Raw genomic sequence first — 24,638 nt, 5'->3', positions numbered from 1 at the left:
TGCATGTATAATGAATGTATAAAGGTTTAATTTCAGTTTTAGGTGACACACTCCCTTTAAATAACCAAAAAGTCTTTTTCTGACTACATATTTCTTTTACCAAACTAGTAGCCAAGACCATAACATGTATTTATGGAATATTTCCTAGCTAGCACTATTTTCCCATTATAATACTGTGCATGTTGTCTGCATTCTGTACATCTAATATATAATTGCCTAGAATACTACTTCCTGCAATTTGTGCCAACTTCCGTGGCTTTGTCCGGAGCTATTGTCCGGAGCTATTGTCCAGAGCTATTGTCCGGAGCTAATGTCCGTAGCTAATGTCCGGAGCTAATGTCCGGAGATAAGTGACGTCACCAGTGTCCTACATCCAGGCAGAGCACAGTGGCCCCAGGCAGAGCACAGGGGCCCCAGGCAGAACATGGGGCCCCAGGCAGAGCACAGGGGCCCCAGGCAGAGCACAGGGACCCCAGGCAGCATATGGGGCCCCAGGCGGAGCACAGGGGCCCGAGGCAGCATATGGGGCCCCAGGCAGAGCACAGTGGCCCCAGGCAGAGCACACACCAAATCGGAGGCCGAGGGGCCCGGCCAACCAAATCGGAGGCCGAGGAGCCCCGCCCACCAAATCGAAGGCCGAGCGGCCCCGCCCACCAAAGCGGAGGCCGAGGGGCCTGGCCCCGCCCACCAAAGCGGAGGCTGAGGGGCCCTGACCACCACATCGGAGGCCGAGGTGCCCCGCCCACCAAATCGGAGGTCGAGGGTCCCGGCCCACCAAATCGGAGGCCGAGGGTCCCCGCCCACCAAATCGGAGGCCGAGGGTCCCCGCCCACCAAATTGGAGGCCGAGGGTCCCCGCCCACCAAATCGGAGGCCGAGGGGCCCCGCCCACCAAATCGGAGGCCGAGGGTCTCCGCCCACCAAATCGGAGGCCGAGGGTCCCCGCCCACCAAATCGGAGGCCGAGGGTCCCCGCCCACCAAATCGGAGGCCGGGGGTCCCCGCCCTCCAAATCGGAGGCCGAGGGGCCCCGCCCACCACATCGGAGGCCGAGGGGCCCCGCCCACCAAATCGGAGGCCGAGGGTCCCCGCCCACCAAATCGGAGGCCAAGGGTCCCCGCCCACCAAATCTGAGGCCGAGGGTCCACACCATCCAAATCGGAGGCCGAGGGGCCCCGTCCACCAAATCGGAGGCCGACGGGCCCCACCCACCAAAGCGGAGGCCGAGGGTCCCCGCCCACCAAATCGGAGGCCGAGGGTCCCTGCCCACCAAATCGGAGGCCGAGGGTCCCCGCCCACCAAATTGGAGGCCGAGGGGCCCCACCAACCAAATCGGAGGCCGAGGAGCCCCGCCCACCAAATCGAAGGTCGAGGGGCCCCGCCCACGAAAGCGGAGGCCGAGGGTCCCCGCACACCAAATCGGAGGCAGAGGGACCCCGCACACCAAATTGGAGGCCGAGGGGACCCGCCCACCAAAGCGGAGGCCGAGGGTCCCCAACCACCAAATCGGAGGCCGAGGGTCCCTGCCCACCAAATTGGAGGCCGAGGGTCCCCGCCCACCAAATCGAAGGCCGAGCGGCCCCGCCCACCAAAGCGGAGGCCGAGGGGCCTGGCCCCGCCCACCGAAGCGGAGGCCAAGGGGCCCCGCCCACCACATCGGAGGCCGAGGGGCCCCCCCCACCAAATCGGAGGCCGAGGGTCCCCGCCCACCAAATCGGAGGCCGAGGGTCCCCGCCCACCAAATCGGAGGCCGAGGGTCCCCGCCCACCAAATCGGAGGCCGAGGGTCCCCACCCACCAAATCGGAGGCCGAGGGTCCCCACCCACCAAATCGGAGGCCGAGAGTCCCCGCCCACCAAATCGGAGGCCGAGGGGCCCGGCCCCGCCCACCAAAGCGGAGGCCGAGGGGCCCCGCCCACCAAAGCGGAGGCCGAGGGGCCACACCAACCAAATCGGAGGCCGAGGGGCCCCGCCCACCAAATCGGAGGCCGAGGGTCCCTGCCCACCAAATCGGAGGCCGAGGGGCCCCGCCAACCAAATCGGAGGCCGAGGAGCCCGCCCACCAAATCGGAGGCCGAGGGTCCCCGCCCACCAAATCGGAGGCCGAGGGTCCCCGCCCACCAAATCGGAGGCCGAGGGGCCCCGCCAACCAAATCGGAGGCCGAGGGGCCCCGCCCACCAAATCGGAGGCCGAGGGTCCCCGCCCACCAAATCGGAGGCCGAGAGTCCCCACCCACCAAATCGGAGGATAAGGGGCCCCGCCAACCAAATCGGAGGCCGAGGGGCCCCGCCAACCAAATCGAAGGCCGAGGAGCCCCGCCCAACAAATCGAAGGCCGAGCGGCCCCGCCCACCAAAGCGGAGGCCGAGGGGCCCGGCCCCGCCCACCAAAGCGGAGGCCGAGGGGCCCCGCCCACCACATCGGAGGCCGAGGGGCCCCGCCCACCAAATCGGAGGCCGATGGTCCCCACCCACCAAATCGGAGGCCGATGGTCCCCGCCCACCAAATCGGAGGCCGAGGGTCCCCGCCCACCAAATCGGAGGCCGAGGGTCCCCGCCCACCAAATCGGAGGCCGAGGGGCCCCGCCAACCAAATCGGAGGCCGAGGGGCCCCGCCCACCAAATCGGAGGCCGAGGGGCCCTGCCCACCAAATCGGAGGCCGAGGGGCCCCGCCAACCAAATCGGAGGCCGAGGGGCCCCGCCCACCAAATCGGAGGCCGAGGGTCCCCGCCCACCAAATCGGAGGCCGAGAGTCCCCGCCCACCAAATCGGAGGATAAGGGGCCCCGCCAACCAAATCGGAGGCCGAGGGGCCCCGCCAACCAAATCGAAGGCCGAGGTGCCCCGCCCAACAAATCGAAGGCCGAGCGGCCCCGCCCACCAAAGCGGAGGCCGAGGGGCCCGGCCCCCCCACCAAAGCGGAGGCCGAGGGGCCCGGCCCCCCCACCACATCGGAGGCCGAGGGGCCCCTCCCGCCAAATCGGAGGCCGAGGGGCCCCGCCCACCAAATCGGAGGCCGAGGGTCCCTGCCCACCAAATCGGAGGCCGAGGGTCCCCGCCCACCAAATCGGAGGCCGAGGGTCCCCGCCCACCAAATCGGAGGCCGAGGGTCCCCGCCCACCAAATCGGAGGCCGAGGGGCCCCGCCTACCAAATTGGAGGCCGAGGGTCCCCGCCCACCAAATCGGAGGCCGAGGGTCCCCGCCCACCAAATCGGAGGCCGAGGGGCCCCGCCCACCAAATCGGAGGCCAGGGGTCCCCGCCCACCACATCGGAGGCCGAGGGGCTCCGCCCACCACATCGGAGGCCGATGGGCCCCGCCCACCAAATCGGAGGCCTGAGGGTCCCCGCCCACCAAATCGGAGGCCGAGGGTCCCCGCCCACCAAATCGGAGGCCGAGGGTCCCCGCCCACCAAATCGGAGGCTGAGGGTCCACACCAACCAAATCGGAGGCCGAGGGGCCCCGCCCACCAAATCGAAGGCCGAGGGGCCCAGCCCACCAAAGCGGAGGCCGAGGGGCCCCGCACACCAAATCGGAGGCCGAGGGTCCCCGCCCACCAAATCGGAGGCCGAGGGTCCCCGCCCACCAAATCGGAGGCCGAGGGTCCCCGCCCACCAAATTGGAGGCAGAGGGTCCCCGCCCACCAAATCGGAGGCCGAGGGGCCCCGCCCACCAAATCGGAGGCCGAGGGGCCCCGCCAACCAAATCGGAGGCCGAGGGGCCCCGCCCACCAAATCGGAGGCCGTGGGGCCCCGCCCACCAAATCGGAGGCCGAGGGTCCCCGCCCACCAAATCGGAGGATAAGGGGCCCCGCCCACCAAATCGGAGGCCGAGGGGCCCCATTAACCAAATCGGAGGCCGAGGAGCCCCGCCCACCAAATCGGAGGCCGAGGGGCCCCACCAACCAAATCGGAGGCAGAGGGACCCCGCCCACCAAATCGGAGGCCGAGGGGCCCCGCCCACCAAATCGGAGGCCGGTCCCCGCCCACCAAATCGGAGGCCGAGGGGCCCCACCAACCAAATCGGAGGCCGAGGAGCCCCGCCCACCAAAAGTAAGTGCGGCCCCAAAAGTAAGTGCGCTCCCGGGTGCAAAAGTAAGTGCGCCCCCGGGTGCAAAAGTAAGTGCGCCCCCGGGTGCAAAAGTAAGTGCGCCCCCGGGTGCAAAAGTAAGTGCGCCCCCGGGTGCAAAAGTAAGTGCGCCCCCGGGTGCAAAAGTAAGTGCGCCCCCGGGTACAAAAGTAAGTGCGCCCCCGGGTGCAAAAGTAAGTGCGCCTCCGGGTGCAAAAGTAAGTGCGCCCCCGGGTGCAAAAGTAAGCGCGCCCCCGGCCCCGGGTGCAAAAGTAAGCGCGCCCCCCAGTCCCGTGTGTGAAAAGTGCTGCTGTAAAGCTGGTAGCGCTGTTCAAGCACCATGTATTTCCTTCAGGAAATGCCCATCTAATATATAATTGCCTAGAATACTACTTCCTGCAATTTGTGCCAACTTCCGTGGCTTTGTCCGGAGCTAATGTCCGGAGATAATGTCCGGAGCTAATGTCCGGAGATAATGTCCGGAGCTAATGTCCGGAGCTAATGTCCGGAGATAAGTGACGTCACCAGTGTCCTACACCCAGGCAGAGCACAGGGGCCCCAGGCAGCATATGGGGCCCCAGGCAGAGCACAGTGGCCCCAGGCAGAGCACAGGGGCCCCAGGCAGCATATGGGGCCCCAGGCAGAGCACAGTGGCCCCAGGCAGAGCACAGGGGCCCCAGGCAGCATATGGGGCCCCAGGCAGAGCACAGTGGTCCCAGGCAGAGCACAGGGGCCCCAGGCAGCTTATGGGGCCCCAGGCAGAGCACAGTGGCCCCAGGCAGAACATGGGGCCCCAGGCAGAGCACAGTGGCCCCAGGCAGAGCACAGGGGCCCCAGGCAGAACATGAGGCCCCAGGCAGAGCACAGGGGCCCCAGGCAGAGCACAGGGGCCCCAGGCAGCATATGGGGCCCCAGGCAGAGCACAGGGGCCCCAGGCAGCATATGGGGCCCCAGGCAGAGCACAGTGGCCCCAGGCAGAGCACAGGGGCCCCAGGCAGCATATGGGGCCCCAGGCAGAGCACAGTGGTCCCAGGCAGAGCACAGGGGCCCCAGGCAGCCTATGGGGCCCCAGGCAGAGCACAGTGGCCCCAGGCAGAACATGGGGCCCCAGGCAGAGCACAGGGGCCCCAGGCAGCATATGGGGCCCCAGGCAGAGCACAGTGGTCCCAGGTAGAGCACAGGGGCCCCAGGCAGCCTATGGGGCCCCAGGCAGAGCACAGGGGCCCCAGGCAGCATATGGGGCCCCAGGCAGAGCACAGGGGCCCCAGGCAGCATATGGGGCCCCAGGCAGAGCACAGTGGCCCCAGGCAGAGCACAGGGGCCCCAGGCAGAACATGGGGCCCCAGGCAGAGCACAGGGGCCCCAGGCAGCATATGGGGCCCCAGGCAGAGCACAGGGGCCCCAGGCAGCATATGGGGCCCCAGGCAGAGCACAGCAATATTTTGGACCACTGTGCGGTGTTTCAGACCCCCTGTGTGATGTCTGGGGCCCTGTTCTTAAGTATATTAAAGATTAAAGTAACGTATATTAAAGTATATTATAGATCAAATTTGACACGTTTATGAGCACCATTGAGTGATATACTCAAGAATGACATAATTTTTCAACATTTTATGGTTTCAAACTGTAAACACTCAGAGTTTTTTTTACTTCAACCAGAAAACCTTAACGGTTCATAAAAAACTTGACTGTTCAGGATATGATAAAAGTCATAGTATTCTGAATCTTTAACTTATAAAGATACCTTTACATGGGGTGATTATTGGTTCCAGAGAGGCTTTCGGCCGATAATCGTACACATGGCTGGTGACAGGACAATACAATATAAACGTTCAAAGGTAAACACTGATAACATTAAAATCTAATATATAATTGCCTAGAATACTACTTCCGGCAATTTGTGCCAACTTCCGTGGCTTTGTCCGGAGATAATGTCCGGAGATAAGTGACGTCACCAGCGTCCTACATCCGCTCAGGGTGGACAAAGATATATGCCTTCGTGGTGCGCGGCACTTTTCTGATTGGTTGCCGCCTGCCACGAGCGACCAATCAGAAATGTGCCGTACTGTCAAGAATTGTCAAGAGCTGGTGAGTGCAGCCATTTTTTGTTCTTTCTTACTATTATTTATTAATTGTATTATTCTTACATTTGAATAAATAAAGTATATATGGATTCTAGACTCCCGATTCTTTAGAATCGGGCTGCCATCTATTGCTTGCATAAAGTTTCTATTCTTTCTCCTGCATCCCAGCCCACTTATGGGCTAGCATCCTCCATGTATCTCCAGGTAATTGTATACTATGTTTGTCTTCCTGATCCTTTAATTCTCTGCATTCTCTAATCTTTCAGTTTCCCCAGCCATTCCTTCTGATTTCCCTTAATACATGAAACATCTTTCTACATGATATAACCATATGCTTTTTGCTGTTTTGTCACATAGTGTATGTAATCACTCCAGGTATTGGGTGTGATGTAAACGGAGACCACTGAAAGGTAGGATTGCGATGGGAATGGAGTCAGCAGGGATATATCAGTGAGTGCCACCTCTGAATGAGAACACGGTGCTAGACCTTCGTGCTGTGCCGAGTGTGACCGCATTAAATTTGTTTTATATACAACCCAGGGGAGACTGTTCCTGTAAGTAGGTTTTTTTTTTAGAAAGCAACAGTCTAGAATAGCAAACTACAAGTTGCGATGCCCACCAGGGCCGTGGGGTACTCTGAACCGAGTCGGACAGTTCTTTGGGGAAGTCACGGTGCCGTGACCCGACTCCGTGGCCCTGGGCATGCAATAAAAATGCAAGGGGAAAAGTTATATGGCATTGATTTGTGACGCCACCTGTGGTGTTCGGCAAAGGATGGCCGACGCTGCGGTTAAGATCCACTGGGGCCGATGGTGACGCAGCAAAGATGGTACAGCTCCCCACGGGTAGAGCAGGGCCCCAGGCCAATTATAGGGTAAATTTGATGATGGTAACTGTTGTAATACAGGGCAGGTGACGCAATAAATAATTCTGAGGACTCAGCGGGGTGCAGTCTTCATCCTTTACTCACAGTTTCCCGATTACAATCACCAGCTGGGTACTGTGTCCTACGGGTCTGTGGTCCAGCCAGCTCTCAGGTAGTTTGGGGTTCACTTTTCCGGGACCCCCTTCTTGTGTACCTTTCCAGGTCATCTCTCTCTGCACTGGCTCACACCCTCCTGCCCTGTGCCTTACACACAGTGTCCCAAGCCAGCAGCTTCAAGTCCTGTCGGGCGATGTCCTCTTGGTCCTCTTAACCCTATGTGGCTGCCTTTTTAGCGATTGTATGTAGATTTTGGCTGTCGCACATACAGATACTACAGCCTCCGGTTTGCTAGCTGAGTCCTACAGTCTCTCCACTAGTCTGAGGCCGGTCCCCCACTGCGATCTGATCCCTTCACCTGTCTATGGTCGGCCTGGATTCGGGTGCCACAGGTGGATTCTACACTTCCTTGGCCCCTAGGACCCCTTCTCTCTGGAGCTCCTCTGCGTCCCTCTCTGTTACTAGTCTCTTCTCTCTCACACTTTTCAGACTAACTCCACCTCACTCCTGTCTCCATGACCACACTTCCCTCCCAACTGTCACTCTCTCCACCCACGCCCTCTACCTAGTTCCCCCTCCAGCCTGAGATGGGACCCTCCCTAAATAGGGTCCGCCCAGATCCCCTGGCCTGGAGTGATGTGGTGTTGGATGCTAGTGTGCGGGTACCGGGTAGTGCCCCCTCCTTACAGAGAGTGGGATACCACACCTCTGGCTGAGGTGCAGTACCTCTATGGCGACTGGACCCTCAGGGGCGCCACACACGAAAATTTAATAAGTTGATTCAACCGCATAATGAAAAATAATTTATCCCTTTTTATTTTATAATTATAACTACACAGAAGGGCTGACAGTGAAAGGAAAGACTTTTTGAAACATTTATGAGGAATATTTAAACCATGGTGACTCTTCTCCATACGCGAGGTCCAGTCATTCAGAAATTTACAATGTGATGTTCCATCTTTTAGCTGGAACTAAAAGAAAAAAGATTGTTTTTCCAAAATATGTCTGTTTTAACTGCACGCACCCACAGGTAAAGACTAGTCCCATCTACTTTTGGGTGCAATGTTTCATCTTCATGCTACTTAGGGCTTGCTCTAAGTGCACACTCGCATGCACAGAACTAAACTTCTGAATTTCCTTTCGTACTGTCAGCTGTAGTGTTGGAGCTGTCTGTAAGAACATGCAGGAAGCATTATAGCATTACCTTGTAATCAAAGGGATATTCCCATCTCATACATTTATGGCGTACCCCAATGATATGCCATAAATGCACAGTAAATTTAGATTTATTAATATTATTCTTATTTATATAGCACTATTAATTCACAATCGCTTTACAGACAATAAATTCCCTATTAGTATGTCATTGAAATGTGGTAGAAAACTGGAGAGGAAACCCACTCAAACACGGGGAGAAGATTCAAATCCTATCAAGGGAATACCCTTTTAAAGCAGATCTGTCACCTGAATATGTGCCATGGTGTAAGCCATCTTATTACAAAGGCAGGTCGCTCTTACTAACTCAAGCATCCTTGAGGGGCTTCAGTTTATAAGCCTCTCTGTGATTGAGGGGCTACTGTAAAATATACACTGTGTTCCAAATTATTATGCAAATAATATTTCCTCATATTTTCTCTAAATTATCTATCTGAATTGCAGTCATTGTTATTTTCCAGTCATCTACTATTCTAGTATAATTGCAATGTTTTGGAACAAACTGCCTATGAAAACAGTATCTTTAAAAAAAAAAAAAAAAAACCCTCAAAATGCATGTTCCAAATTATTATGCACAGCAGAGTTTTCAACCTTTTTTTTTATTTTGAACAAAAAAATGGTCAATTGTGAAGTTATAAGCATTATTAGCTTATTACAAAATGAAATCAAACAGTTTTCAAGTGAAAACTTTATTCTAGGTGATGTTACATTTGCAAGTAGGACCCCTTGTTTGAAAGAAGCTTCTGAACTCTCTCGTCCATTGAATTTGTCAGTTTTTGGATGGTTTCTGCTTCAATTGTTTTGCATGTGGACAGAATACCCTCCCAGAGCTGTTGCTTAGATGTGAACTGCCTCCCGCCATCATAGACACTCCTTTTGATGATGCTCCAGAGGTTCTCAATGGGGTTGAGGTCAGGGGAAGATGGTGGCCACACCATAAGGTTGTCCTCTTTTATGCCCATAGCAGGCAGAGATGCAGATGTGTTTTTTGCAGCATGAGACGGTGCATTATCATGCATGAAAATGATCTTGCTGCGGAAAGCACGGTTCTTCCTCTTGAACCATGGCAGGAAGTGTTGTTTTAGAAACTCCACATAGATTATGGAGTTCATCTTTACCCCTTCAGGGATCATAAAGGGGCCAACAATCTCTCTCCCCATGATTCCAGCCCAAAACATTACTCCACCTCCTCCTTGTTGGCACCTTAGCCGTGTTTTCATGGGGTGTCCATCAACCAGCCATCCTCCACTCCATCCATCTGGACCATCGAGCATTGCACGGCACTCATCGGTGAACAAAACAGTTTGGAAGTCAGTCTTCATGTATCGTTTGGCCCACTGGAGCCGTTTCTGCTTGTTGCAGTGGATAGAGGTGGCCGACAGGATGCCTTACGCACAGCTGCAAACCTCTGACGGACCCTGCATCTTGTTGTTCTGGGGACGTTGGAGGCACCAGCAGCTTCAAAAACTTGTCTGCTGCTATGACAAGGCATTTTTGCAGCTGCTCTTTTTACCTTACGCAATTGCCTGTTGGAAAGAGTCCTCAATTTTTCCTTATCAGCACGCACACGTGTGTGCTGGGAATCAGCTACATACTTCTTGATTGTGCGATGATCACAATGAAGTGTCTTGGCAATGTTGATTGTAGTCATGCCTTGACCTAAATACTCCACAATTTGTTGCTTCTCAGCAGCCGACACATCCTTTTTCTTTCCCATTTTGGCCAAAAATGTAGGCTGCTTAATAATGTGCCTTCTTAAGTAGTCTTGCCTTTATTTGGACACACCTGCCAAACTAATTTGCACAGGTATCTGCAATTGCTTTCAGTGATATAAAGAGCCCTGACACACATCACCATCAATGAGTTTAAATGACAAACAAAAAAATTCTAACCTTATCACTCCTAAACTCTTTGTGCATAATAATTTGGAACACAATATAATCACAATGTGTGTTATGTTTTAATAATATGAAAAACATTTTAATTACTTACTCCTTTGCTCTGTAATCGATGCTTGAATTTAGAGGTTCAGTGGCTATAGCCAGCGTCGGACTGGAGCTCCTTGGACGCACCAGAGAAAATTGCTCTTGGGGCCCACTATGTAGCTACAAAGAAATAAATACAAGACCACCAATTGTGTAGTAAAACATGCTAAAATCAGGGTATAAAATAAGTTAGTACACTTTTTAATGTTATAGGAAGAGCTGGTGCCGACATTGGTACAAACTCTGTGATAAATGCCCCCTGATTAGTGTTGAGCGATACTTTCCGATATCGGAAAGTATCGGTATCGGAAAGTATCGGCCGATACCGTCTAAATATCGGATCTAATCCGATACCGATACCCGATCCCAATGCAAGTCAATGGGACGAAAATATCGGAATTAAAATAAACCCTTTCTTTCCTTGTAGGTTCATTCTACATGAAGGAAAACAACTAAGAATAATGTAGGATGTATTGGGGGACGTGGCGGAGACATTAAAGGCACAGAGGTTTAGCCCAATGTAATAGAATAGCAGGATTTTGTTTTTTTTTATGACGTTCGGCGGTAGAAAGATTTTGACTATGTTAATTTTTTTTTTATTTTGTCAGATATTGATGTTTCACTACTTCCACGCCCTTCACCTTCTTTTTTACTTCTCCCACACTTTCTTCTTCATTATCCTCATCACCAGCTTCTTTGACATCAACTTCTTCACCTTATTCATCTTCTTCTTCATCTTCTACCTATTATTTTTTTGGTTACATTGTTCATATTCTTTTTATTTTACTATTATCTTCATCATATTCTACTTCTTCATCATATTCTTATTTGTGACAGGCATTCCCGTAGTTGTTATCTATAAAAGTTTGAAGATTACACCTTCCGTTCTACCTGTCACAAAAGAGTTACATTTGTCCGCGTTCAGTTTGGCCTGCAGCATCAGGCTTTATCCAGGGGCACCACGAGGAGGAACGGACTCACCCCCATACACTGCTTAGTCTTCTTTTGCTTATAATTTAGATAATATTTTTTGCTCTGATATTTAGTGTTATGCTTAATGTTCTTCTGCTCTTTGTTCTGCAGCCTCTTGTTCTTCTGCTTCTCGGTCTTCCAGGTCGTCGTCGTCTCCAGGGTCGTCGTCTCCGGGGTCGTCGTCATCGGGGTGGTCTTCAGGGTCGTCGTCTCCGGGGTCGTCGTCATCGGGGTGGTCTCCAGGGTCATCGTCTCCAGGGTCGTCGTCATCACGGTGGTTGGTGGCTCTGGTGTCGTCGTCATCTTAGGGTTGGTCTTCCGGGTCATCGTGTTTAGTCTCTTGAACTTGGAAATGTAGCAGAAGGTACAAGAAGGCTGAGAAAATGCCGAGAACCAGCTGATGGAACTGGAACTCGGATGGCTACCCGAAGGTCCAAGAGCCAATGGAACTACCGAGGACCAGCTGACGTTACTGGAACCCGGTTACTAAGCAGGAGGTACCCGTGCCTGAAAGCACTACCAAGGACCACCTGACGTTGGTGGAACTCGGATACCCAGAGGGAGGCACCTAAGCCAAAGGCTCTGCCCGGAACCAGCTGACGGTACTGGAACCAGGATGGGGAGCAGAAGGTACAAGAGCAAAAGACACTGCCGAGAACCAGCTGACGGTGCTGGAACCCGGATGGGTAGCCGAAGGTCCAAGAGCCAATGGAACTACCGAAGACCAGCTGACGTTACTGGAACCCGGTTACTAAGCAAGAGGTACCCGTGCCTGAAAGCACTACCAAGGACCACCTGACGTTGGTGGAACTCGGATACCCAGAGGGAGGCACCTAAGCCAAAGGCTCTGCCCGGAACCAGCTGACGGTACTGGAACCAGGATGGGGAGCAGAAGGTACAAGAGCAAGTGTCTGCGTGGCTTTTGCAGGACACGATGCCGGCTGCACAGCAGGGGAACAGCTGGCGGTGCTGAACCCCACTGACACATTGGCTGGTGTTTTTCTCTGTGCAGCTAGCAGTACCGGGCCCCAACTGGCGGTGTTAGAGCCCGGGGTCAGCAGGAGGAGGAGATGGAGCAGAGTGTAGGCCGAAGCCTGCACTGGCGGCAGCTTTGGGTCTGTTGTGCCTGCGTGGCAGTTGCAGGACACGTTGCCGGCTGCACAGCAGGGGAACAGCTGGCGGTGCTGAACCCCACTGACACATTGGCTGGTGTTTTTCTCTGTGCAGCTAGCAGTACCGGGCCCCAACTGGCGGTGTTGGAGCCCGGGCTCTGCAGGGGGAGCAGAGTGTAGGCCGAAGCCTACTTGAACCAATTTCAAAGGTAACCTTTAACCCCCCCTCAGGGGTTACAAAGTAGAAGAGCCACAGCTTATGCAGCAGTAGTGCTGCACAAGTCAAAGGTTGCTCTTTTAATTTTGCTCCTTGCACACGCTGAATGAAACACGTATAACATTTAGCCCTTTATACAGTCAAACTGTGTTGGAGGCGCGAGTTCCCTTTGTAATGAGATGCAGCACAGATGTCAAGAATCCCACCTTGGTGCTGGGTGCAGCCTCCTGAGCTTTGTTATTTGCTGTACAGGAGTCTGCGCTGTCGTGTTATCCCCTGGCCTAGCGCTGTTAGCGCTGCCCATCTTCTGACATCATTTAATGTCGGCCGGTGCGGTTCGCGATGACCATGAATCCCAGCCCCGCAGTGTCTTAACATTGTTAAAACACTGCGGGGCTGGGATTCATGGCCTGGCGCAGCACATATGTTCGCCTCTCACACTCGGGTCCTTACACCCGCTTCAGACTGTGCGGCGTCAGCTGATCCCTTATCGCATGCCACGGCCATGAAGCCGCACAGTCTGAAGAAGGCGGAAGGAGATGAGGGACAGGCGAACTGATGCACTGCTCATGCCCATCAATCACACCCTCGCAGTCCCAAGAAATAAGACACCGAGGGGCGTTGTGTGGGTCAGGGCGGCCGCAGAGGCGCAGGCAGCCAAACAATGATGCCAGAAGACGGGCAGCGCTACCAAGGGGGTTGCAGCGTGTCATTACAAAGGAAAGTCACACCCCCGGGACGGTTAAATGGTCACACAGAGGACACATTTCAGACGTGTTTTCAGTTCCACATGTGCGAGGAGAATACGTTTATGAGCCACCTTGCACACATGCAGCATTACCGCTGTACAAGGTGGCCTTAAACACGTACAAACGCCTGGGGGAGGGGGGACAGGTTCCCTTCAATTTCAGTTCTTGTGTCTGCGTGGCTTTTGCAGGACACGATGCCGGCTGCACAGCAGGGGAACAGCTGGCGGTGCTGAACCCCACTGACACATTGGCTGGTGTTTTTCTCTGTGCAGCTAGCAGTACCGGGCCCCAACTGGTGGTGTTAGAGCCCGGGGTCAGCAGGAAAAGGAGATGGAGCAGAGTGTAGGCCGAAGCCTGCACTGGCGGCAGCTTTGGGTCTGTTGTGCCTGCGTGGCAGTTGCAGGACACGTTGCTGGCTGCACAGCAGGGGAACAGCTGGCGGTGCTGAACCCCACTGACACATTGGCTGGTGTTTTTCTCTGTGCAGCTAGCAGTACCGGGCCCCAACTGGCGGTGTTGGAGCCCGGGCTCTGCAGGGGGAGCAGAGTGTAGGCCGAAGCCTACTTGAACCAATTTCAAAGGTAACCTTTAACCCCCCCTCAGGGGTTACAAAGTAGAAGAGCCACAGCTTATGCAGCAGTAGTGCTGCACAAGTCAAAGGTTGCTCTTTTAATTTTGCTCCTTGCACACGCTGAATGAAACACGTATAACATTTAGCCCTTTATACAGTCAAACTGTGTTGGAGGCGCGAGTTCCCTTTGTAATGAGATGCAGCACAGATGTCAAGAATCCCACCTTGGTGCTGGGTGCAGCCTCCTGAGCGTTGTTATTTGCTGTACAGGAGTCTGCGCTGTCGTGTTATCCCCTGGCCTAGCGCTGTTAGCGCTGCCCATCTTCTGACATCATTTAATGTCGGCCGGTGCGGTTCGCGATGACCATGAATCCCAGCCCCGCAGTGTCTTAACATTGTTAAAACACTGCGGGGCTGGGATTCATGGCCTGGCGCAGCACATATGTACGCCTCTCACACTCGGGTCCTTACACCCGCTTCAGACTGTGCGGCGTCAGCTGATCCCTTATCGCATGCCACGGCCATGAAGCCGCACAGTCTGAAGAAGGCGGAAGGAGATGAGGGACAGGCGAACTGATGCACTGCTCATGCCCATCAATCACACCCTCGCAGTCCCAAGAAATAAGACACCGAGGGGCGTTGTGTGGGTCAGGGCGGCCGCAGAGGCGCAGGCAGCCAAACAATGATGCCAGAAGACGGGCAGCGCTACCAAGGGGGTTGCAGCGTGTCATTACAAAGGAAAGTCACACCCCCGGGACGGTTAAATGGTCACACAGAGGACACATTTCAGACGTGTTTTCAGTTCCACATGTGCGAGGAGAATACGTTTATGAGCCACCTTGCACACATGCAGCATTACCGCTGTACAAGGTGGCCTTAAAAACGTACAAACGCCTGGGGGAGGGGGGACAGGTTCCCTTCAATTTCAGTTCTTGTGTCTGCGTGGCTTTTGCAGGACACGATGCCGGCTGCACAGCAGGGGAACAGCTGGCGGTGCTGAACCCCACTGACACATTGGCTGGTGTTTTTCTCTGTGCAGCTAGCAGTACCGGGCCCCAACTGGCGGTGTTACAGCCCGGGGTCAGCAGGAGGAGGAGATGGGCAGAGTGTAGGCCGAAGCCTGCACTGGCGGCAGCTTTGGGTCTGTTGTGCCTGCGTGGCAGTTGCAGGACACGTTGCCGGCTGCACAGCAGGGGAACAGCTGGCGGTGCTGAACCCCACTGACACATTGGCTGGTGTTTTTCTCTGTGCAGCTAGCAGTACCGGGCCCCAACTGGCGGTGTTGGAGCCCGGGCTCTGCAGGGGGAGCAGAGTGTAGGCCGAAGCCTACTTGAACCAATTTCAAAGGTAACCTTTAACCCCCCCTCAGGGGTTACAAAGTAGAAGAGCCACAGCTTATGCAGCAGTAGTGCTGCACAAGTCAAAGGTTGCTCTTTTAATTTTGCTCATTGCACACGCTGAATGAAACACGTATAACATTTAGCCCTTTATACAGTCAAACTGTGTTGGAGGCGCGAGTTCCCTTTGTAATGAGACGCAGCACAGATGTCAAGAATCCCACCTTGGTGCTGGGTGCAGCCTCCTGAGCGTTGTTATTTGCTGTACAGGAGTCTGCGCTGTCGTGTTATCCCCTGGCCTAGCGCTGTTAGCGCTGCCCATCTTCTGACATCATTTAATGTCGGCCGGTGCGGTTCGCGATGACCATGAATCCCAGCCCCGCAGTGTCAAAACATTGTTAAAACACTGCGGGGCTGGGATTCATGGCCTGGCGCAGCACATATGTTCGCCTCTCACACTCGGGTCCTTACACCCGCTTCAGACTGTGCGGCGTCAGCTGATCCCTTATCGCATGCCACGGCCATGAAGCCGCACAGTCTGAAGAAGGCGGAAGGAGATGAGGGACAGGCGAACTGATGCACTGCTCATGCCCATCAATCACACCCTCGCAGTCCCAAGAAATAAGACACCGAGGGGCGTTGTGTGGGTCAGGGCGGCCGCAGAGGCGCAGGCAGCCAAACAATGATGCCAGAAGACGGGCAGCGCTACCAAGGGGGTTGCAGCGTGTCATTACAAAGGAAAGTCACACCCCCGGGACGGTTAAATGGTCACACAGAGGACACATTTCAGACGTGTTTTCAGTTCCACATGTGCGAGGAGAATACGTTTATGAGCCACCTTGCACATATGCAGCATTACCGCTGTACAAGGTGGCCTTAAAAACGTACAAACGCCTGGGGGAGGGGGGACAGGTTCCCTTCAATTTCAGTTCTTGTGTCTGCGTGGCTTTTGCAGGACACGATGCCGGCTGCACAGCAGGGGAACAGCTGGCGGTGCTGAACCCCACTGACACATTGGCTGGTGTTTTTCTCTGTGCAGCTAGCAGTACCGGGCCCCAACTGGCGGTGTTAGAGCCCGGGGTCAGCAGGAGGAGGAGATGGAGCAGAGTGTAGGCCGAAGCCTGCACTGGCGGCAGCTTTGGGTCTGTTGTGCCTGCGTGGCAGTTGCAGGACACGTTGCCGGCTGCACAGCAGGGGAACAGCTGGCGGTGCTGAACCCCACTGACACATTGGCTGGTGTTTTTCTCTGTGCAGCTAGCAGTACCGGGCCCCAACTGGCGGTGTTGGAGCCCGGGCTCTGCAGGGGGAGCAGAGTGTAGGCCGAAGCCTACTTGAACCAATTTCAAAGGTAACCTTTAACCCCCCCTCAGGGGTTACAAAGTAGAAGAGCCACAGCTTATGCAGCAGTAGTGCTGCACAAGTCAAAGGTTGCTCTTTTAATTTTGCTCATTGCACACGCTGAATGAAACACGTATAACATTTAGCCCTTTATACAGTCAAACTGTGTTGGAGGCGCGAGTTCCCTTTGTAATGAGACGCAGCACAGATGTCAAGAATCCCACCTTGGTGCTGGGTGCAGCCTCCTGAGCGTTGTTATTTGCTGTACAGGAGTCTGCGCTGTCGTGTTATCCCCTGGCCTAGCGCTGTTAGCGCTGCCCATCTTCTGACATCATTTAATGTCGGCCGGTGCGGTTCGCGATGACCATGAATCCCAGCCCCGCAGTGTCAAAACATTGTTAAAACACTGCGGGGCTGGGATTCATGGCCTGGCGCAGCACATATGTTCGCCTCTCACACTCGGGTCCTTACACCCGCTTCAGACTGTGCGGCGTCAGCTGATCCCTTATCGCATGCCACGGCCATGAAGCCGCACAGTCTGAAGAAGGCGGAAGGAGATGAGGGACAGGCGAACTGATGCACTGCTCATGCCCATCAATCACACCCTCGCAGTCCCAAGAAATAAGACACCGAGGGGCGTTGTGTGGGTCAGGGCGGCCGCAGAGGCGCAGGCAGCCAAACAATGATGCCAGAAGACGGGCAGCGCTACCAAGGGGGTTGCAGCGTGTCATTACAAAGGAAAGTCACACCCCCGGGACGGTTAAATGGTCACACAGAGGACACATTTCAGACGTGTTTTCAGTTCCACATGTGCGAGGAGAATACGTTTATGAGCCACCTTGCACACATGCAGCATTACCGCTGTACAAGGTGGCCTTAAAAACGTAAAAACGCCTGGGGGAGGGGGGACAGGTTCCCTTCAATTTCAGTTCTTGTGTCTGCGTGGCTTTTGCAGGACACGATGCCGGCTGCACAGCAGGGGAACAGCTGGCGGTGCTGAACCCCACTGACACATTGGCTGGTGTTTTTCTCTGTGCAGCTAGCAGTACCGGGCCCCAACTGGCGGTGTTAGAGCCCGGGGTCAGCAGGAGGAGGAGATGGAGCAGAGTGTAGGCCGAAGCCTGCACTGGCGGCAGCTTTGGGTCTGTTGTGCCTGCGTGGCAGTTGCAGGACACGTTGCCGGCTGCACAGCAGGGGAACAGCTGGCGGTGCTGAACCCCACTGACACATTGGCTGGTGTTTTTCTCTGTGCAGCTAGCAGTACCGGGCCCCAACTGGCGGTGTTGGAGCCCGGGCTCTGCAGGGGGAGCAGAGTGTAGGCCGAAGCCTACTTGAACCAATTTCAAAGGTAACCTTTAACCCCCCCACAGGGGTTACAAAGTAGAAGAGCCACAGCTTATGCAGCAGTAGTGCTGCACAAGTCAAAGGTTGCTCTTTTAATTTTGCTCATTGCACACGCTGAATGAAACATGTATAACATTTAGCCCTTTATACAGTCAAACTGTGTTGGAGGCGCGAGTTCCCTTTGTAATGAGACGCAGCACAGATGTCAAGAATCCCACCTTGGTGCTGGGTGCAGCCTCCTGAGCGTTGTTATTTGCTGTACAGGAGTCTGCGCTGTCGTGTTATCCCCTGGCCTAGCGCTGTTAGCGCTGCCCATCTTCTGACATCATTTAATGTCGGCCGGTGCGGTTCGCGATGACCATGAATCCCAGCCCCGCAGTGTCAAAACATTGTTAAAACACTGCGGGGCTGGGATTCATGGCCTGGCGCAGCACATATGTTCGCCTCTCACACTCGGGTCCTTACACCCGCTTCAGACTGTGCGGCGTCAGCTGATCCCTTATCGCATGCCACGGCCATGAAGCCGCACAGTCTGAAGAAGGCGGAAGGAGATGAGGGACAGGCGAACTGATGCACTGCTCATGCCCATCAATCACACCCTCGCAGTCCCAAGAAATAAGACACCGAGGGGCGTTGTGTGGGTCAGGGCGGCCGCAGAGGCGCAGGCAGCCAAACAATGATGCCAGAAGACGGGCAGCGCTACCAAGGGGGTTGCAGCGTGTCATTACAAAGGAAAGTCACACCCCCGGGACGGTTAAATGGTCACACAGAGGACACATTTCAGACGTGTTTTCAGTTCCACATGTGCGAGGAGAATACGTTTATGAGCCACCTTGCACACATGCAGCATTACCGCTGTACAAGGTGGCCTTAAAAACGTAAAAACGCCTGGGGGAGGGGGGACAGGTTCCCTTCAATTTCAGTTCTTGTGTCTGCGTGGCTTTTGCAGGACACGATGCCGGCTGCACAGCAGGGGAACAGCTGGCGGTGCTGAACCCCACTGACACATTGGCTGGTGTTTTTCTCTGTGCAGCTAGCAGTACCGGGCCCCAACTGGCGGTGTTAGAGCCCGGGGTCAGCAGGAGGAGGAGATGGAGCAGAGTGTAGGCCGAAGCCTGCACTGGCGGCAGCTTTGGGTCTGTTGTGCCTGCGTGGCTGTTGCAGGACACGTTGCCGGCTGCACAGCAGGGGAACAGCTGGCGGTGCTGAACCCCACTGACACATTGGCTGGTGTTTTTCTCTGTGCAGCTAGCAGTACCGGGCCCCAACTGGCGGTGTTGGAGCCCGGGCTCTGCAGGGGGAGCAGAGTGTAGGCCGAAGCCTACTTGAACCAATTTCAAAGGTAACCTTTAACCCCCCCACAGGGGTTACAAAGTAGAAGAGCCACAGCTTATGCAGCAGTAGTGCTGCACAAGTCAAAGGTTGCTCTTTTAATTTTGCTCATTGCACACGCTGAATGAAACATGTATAACATTTAGCCCTTTATACAGTCAAACTGTGTTGGAGGCGCGAGTTCCCTTTGTAATGAGACGCAGCACAGATGTCAAGAATCCCACCTTGGTGCTGGGTGCAGCCTCCTGAGCGTTGTTATTTGCTGTACAGGAGTCTGCGCTGTCGTGTTATCCCCTGGCCTAGCGCTGTTAGCGCTGCCCATCTTCTGACATCATTTAATGTCGGCCGGTGCGGTTCGCGATGACCATGAATCCCAGCCCCGCAGTGTCAAAACATTGTTAAAACACTGCGGGGCTGGGATTCATGGCCTGGCGCAGCACATATGTTCGCCTCTCACACTCGGGTCCTTACACCCGCTTCAGACTGTGCGGCGTCAGCTGATCCCTTATCGCATGCCACGGCCATGAAGCCGCACAGTCTGAAGAAGGCGGAAGGAGATGAGGGACAGGCGAACTGATGCACTGCTCATGCCCATCAATCACACCCTCGCAGTCCCAAGAAATAAGACACCGAGGGGCGTTGTGTGGGTCAGGGCGGCCGCAGAGGCGCAGGCAGCCAAACAATGATGCCAGAAGACGGGCAGCGCTACCAAGGGGGTTGCAGCGTGTCATTACAAAGGAAAGTCACACCCCCGGGACGGTTAAATGGTCACACAGAGGACACATTTCAGACGTGTTTTCAGTTCCACATGTGCGAGGAGAATACGTTTATGAGCCACCTTGCACACATGCAGCATTACCGCTGTACAAGGTGGCCTTAAAAACGTAAAAACGCCTGGGGGAGGGGGGACAGGTTCCCTTCAATTTCAGTTCTTGTGTCTGCGTGGCTTTTGCAGGACACGATGCCGGCTGCACAGCAGGGGAACAGCTGGCGGTGCTGAACCCCACTGACACATTGGCTGGTGTTTTTCTCTGTGCAGCTAGCAGTACCGGGCCCCAACTGGCGGTGTTAGAGCCCGGGGTCAGCAGGAGGAGGAGATGGAGCAGAGTGTAGGCCGAAGCCTGCACTGGCGGCAGCTTTGGGTCTGTTGTGCCTGCGTGGCTGTTGCAGGACACGTTGCCGGCTGCACAGCAGGGGAACAGCTGGCGGTGCTGAACCCCACTGACACATTGGCTGGTGTTTTTCTCTGTGCAGCTAGCAGTACCGGGCCCCAACTGGCGGTGTTGGAGCCCGGGCTCTGCAGGGGGAGCAGAGTGTAGGCCGAAGCCTACTTGAACCAATTTCAAAGGTAACCTTTAACCCCCCCTCAGGGGTTACAAAGTAGAAGAGCCACAGCTTATGCAGCAGTAGTGCTGCACAAGTCAAAGGTTGCTCTTTTAATTTTGCTCCTTGCACACGCTGAATGAAACACGTATAACATTTAGCCCTTTATACAGTCAAACTGTGTTGGAGGCGCGAGTTCCCTTTGTAATGAGATGCAGCACAGATGTCAAGAATCCCACCTTGGTGCTGGGTGCAGCCTCCTGAGCGTTGTTATTTGCTGTACAGGAGTCTGCGCTGTCGTGTTATCCCCTGGCCTAGCGCTGTTAGCGCTGCCCATCTTCTGACATCATTTAATGTCGGCCGGTGCGGTTCGCGATGACCATGAATCCCAGCCCCGCAGTGTCTTAACATTGTTAAAACACTGCGGGGCTGGGATTCATGGCCTGGCGCAGCACATATGTACGCCTCTCACACTCGGGTCCTTACACCCGCTTCAGACTGTGCGGCGTCAGCTGATCCCTTATCGCATGCCACGGCCATGAAGCCGCACAGTCTGAAGAAGGCGGAAGGAGATGAGGGACAGGCGAACTGATGCACTGCTCATGCCCATCAATCACACCCTCGCAGTCCCAAGAAATAAGACACCGAGGGGCGTTGTGTGGGTCAGGGCGGCCGCAGAGGCGCAGGCAGCCAAACAATGATGCCAGAAGACGGGCAGCGCTACCAAGGGGGTTGCAGCGTGTCATTACAAAGGAAAGTCACACCCCCGGGACGGTTAAATGGTCACACAGAGGACACATTTCAGACGTGTTTTCAGTTCCACATGTGCGAGGAGAATACGTTTATGAGCCACCTTGCACACATGCAGCATTACCGCTGTACAAGGTGGCCTTAAAAACGTACAAACGCCTGGGGGAGGGGGGACAGGTTCCCTTCAATTTCAGTTCTTGTGTCTGCGTGGCTTTTGCAGGACACGATGCCGGCTGCACAGCAGGGGAACAGCTGGCGGTGCTGAACCCCACTGACACATTGGCTGGTGTTTTTCTCTGTGCAGCTAGCAGTACCGGGCCCCAACTGGCGGTGTTACAGCCCGGGGTCAGCAGGAGGAGGAGATGGGCAGAGTGTAGGCCGAAGCCTGCACTGGCGGCAGCTTTGGGTCTGTTGTGCCTGCGTGGCAGTTGCAGGACACGTTGCCGGCTGCACAGCAGGGGAACAGCTGGCGGTGCTGAACCCCACTGACACATTGGCTGGTGTTTTTCTCTGTGCAGCTAGCAGTACCGGGCCCCAACTGGCGGTGTTGGAGCCCGGGCTCTGCAGGGGGAGCAGAGTGTAGGCCGAAGCCTACTTGAACCAATTTCAAAGGTAACCTTTAACCCCCCCTCAGGGGTTACAAAGTAGAAGAGCCACAGCTTATGCAGCAGTAGTGCTGCACAAGTCAAAGGTTGCTCTTTTAATTTTGCTCATTGCACACGCTGAATGAAACACGTATAACATTTAGCCCTTTATACAGTCAAACTGTGTTGGAGGCGCGAGTTCCCTTTGTAATGAGACGCAGCACAGATGTCAAGAATCCCACCTTGGTGCTGGGTGCAGCCTCCTGAGCGTTGTTATTTGCTGTACAGGAGTCTGCGCTGTCGTGTTATCCCCTGGCCTAGCGCTGTTAGCGCTGCCCATCTTCTGACATCATTTAATGTCGGCCGGTGCGGTTCGCGATGACCATGAATCCCAGCCCCGCAGTGTCAAAACATTGTTAAAACACTGCGGGGCTGGGATTCATGGCCTGGCGCAGCACATATGTTCGCCTCTCACACTCGGGTCCTTACACCCGCTTCAGACTGTGCGGCGTCAGCTGATCCCTTATCGCATGCCACGGCCATGAAGCCGCACAGTCTGAAGAAGGCGGAAGGAGATGAGGGACAGGCGAACTGATGCACTGCTCATGCCCATCAATCACACCCTCGCAGTCCCAAGAAATAAGACACCGAGGGGCGTTGTGTGGGTCAGGGCGGCCGCAGAGGCGCAGGCAGCCAAACAATGATGCCAGAAGACGGGCAGCGCTACCAAGGGGGTTGCAGCGTGTCATTACAAAGGAAAGTCACACCCCCGGGACGGTTAAATGGTCACACAGAGGACACATTTCAGACGTGTTTTCAGTTCCACATGTGCGAGGAGAATACGTTTATGAGCCACCTTGCACATATGCAGCATTACCGCTGTACAAGGTGGCCTTAAAAACGTACAAACGCCTGGGGGAGGGGGGACAGGTTCCCTTCAATTTCAGTTCTTGTGTCTGCGTGGCTTTTGCAGGACACGATGCCGGCTGCACAGCAGGGGAACAGCTGGCGGTGCTGAACCCCACTGACACATTGGCTGGTGTTTTTCTCTGTGCAGCTAGCAGTACCGGGCCCCAACTGGCGGTGTTAGAGCCCGGGGTCAGCAGGAGGAGGAGATGGAGCAGAGTGTAGGCCGAAGCCTGCACTGGCGGCAGCTTTGGGTCTGTTGTGCCTGCGTGGCAGTTGCAGGACACGTTGCCGGCTGCACAGCAGGGGAACAGCTGGCGGTGCTGAACCCCACTGACACATTGGCTGGTGTTTTTCTCTGTGCAGCTAGCAGTACCGGGCCCCAACTGGCGGTGTTGGAGCCCGGGCTCTGCAGGGGGAGCAGAGTGTAGGCCGAAGCCTACTTGAACCAATTTCAAAGGTAACCTTTAACCCCCCCTCAGGGGTTACAAAGTAGAAGAGCCACAGCTTATGCAGCAGTAGTGCTGCACAAGTCAAAGGTTGCTCTTTTAATTTTGCTCATTGCACACGCTGAATGAAACACGTATAACATTTAGCCCTTTATACAGTCAAACTGTGTTGGAGGCGCGAGTTCCCTTTGTAATGAGACGCAGCACAGATGTCAAGAATCCCACCTTGGTGCTGGGTGCAGCCTCCTGAGCGTTGTTATTTGCTGTACAGGAGTCTGCGCTGTCGTGTTATCCCCTGGCCTAGCGCTGTTAGCGCTGTCCATCTTCTGACATCATTTAATGTCGGCCGGTGCGGTTCGCGATGACCATGAATCCCAGCCCCGCAGTGTCAAAACATTGTTAAAACACTGCGGGGCTGGGATTCATGGCCTGGCGCAGCACATATGTTCGCCTCTCACACTCGGGTCCTTACACCCGCTTCAGACTGTGCGGCGTCAGCTGATCCCTTATCGCATGCCACGGCCATGAAGCCGCACAGTCTGAAGAAGGCGGAAGGAGATGAGGGACAGGCGAACTGATGCACTGCTCATGCCCATCAATCACACCCTCGCAGTCCCAAGAAATAAGACACCGAGGGGCGTTGTGTGGGTCAGGGCGGCCGCAGAGGCGCAGGCAGCCAAACAATGATGCCAGAAGACGGGCAGCGCTACCAAGGGGGTTGCAGCGTGTCATTACAAAGGAAAGTCACACCCCCGGGACGGTTAAATGGTCACACAGAGGACACATTTCAGACGTGTTTTCAGTTCCACATGTGCGAGGAGAATACGTTTATGAGCCACCTTGCACACATGCAGCATTACCGCTGTACAAGGTGGCCTTAAAAACGTACAAACGCCTGGGGGAGGGGGGACAGGTTCCCTTCAATTTCAGTTCTTGTGTCTGCGTGGCTTTTGCAGGACACGATGCCGGCTGCACAGCAGGGGAACAGCTGGCGGTGCTGAACCCCACTGACACATTGGCTGGTGTTTTTCTCTGTGCAGCTAGCAGTACCGGGCCCCAACTGGCGGTGTTAGAGCCCGGGGTCAGCAGGAGGAGGAGATGGAGCAGAGTGTAGGCCGAAGCCTGCACTGGCGGCAGCTTTGGGTCTGTTGTGCCTGCGTGGCAGTTGCAGGACACGTTGCCGGCTGCACAGCAGGGGAACAGCTGGCGGTGCTGAACCCCACTGACACATTGGCTGGTGTTTTTCTCTGTGCAGCTAGCAGTACCGGGCCCCAACTGGCGGTGTTGGAGCCCGGGCTCTGCAGGGGGAGCAGAGTGTAGGCCG

At 55.2% G+C, this 24,638-nt stretch overlaps 1 protein-coding gene and 1 long non-coding RNA gene across 5 annotated transcripts in view; one reads left to right on the top strand and one right to left on the bottom strand.

The window, feature by feature from the left end:
• Window positions 1–24,638, top strand: part of BAK1 (BCL2 antagonist/killer 1) — a 336,138-nt gene that overhangs the window by 271,545 nt on the left and 39,955 nt on the right. The gene's annotated exons all lie outside the window — the stretch shown is intronic.
• Window positions 1–24,638, bottom strand: part of LOC143815847 (uncharacterized) — a 155,208-nt gene that overhangs the window by 95,797 nt on the left and 34,773 nt on the right. Inside the window, exon 1 of one of the 2 annotated variants that reach the window (XR_013223817.1) lies at window positions 10,338–10,450. The exons of the other annotated variant lie outside the window; for it this stretch is intronic. This is a non-coding gene — a long non-coding RNA (uncharacterized LOC143815847). Of the gene's footprint in view, window positions 1–10,337; window positions 10,451–24,638 lie in introns of those variants that run through there. 2 annotated transcript variants of the gene reach the window in all.

Source organism: Ranitomeya variabilis, chromosome 3 (assembly GCF_051348905.1).
Source record: "Ranitomeya variabilis isolate aRanVar5 chromosome 3, aRanVar5.hap1, whole genome shotgun sequence".
In the NCBI taxonomy this organism is placed as follows: Eukaryota; Metazoa; Chordata; class Amphibia; order Anura; family Dendrobatidae; genus Ranitomeya; species Ranitomeya variabilis.
This window is presented reverse-complemented; position numbering and strand designations above follow the sequence as displayed.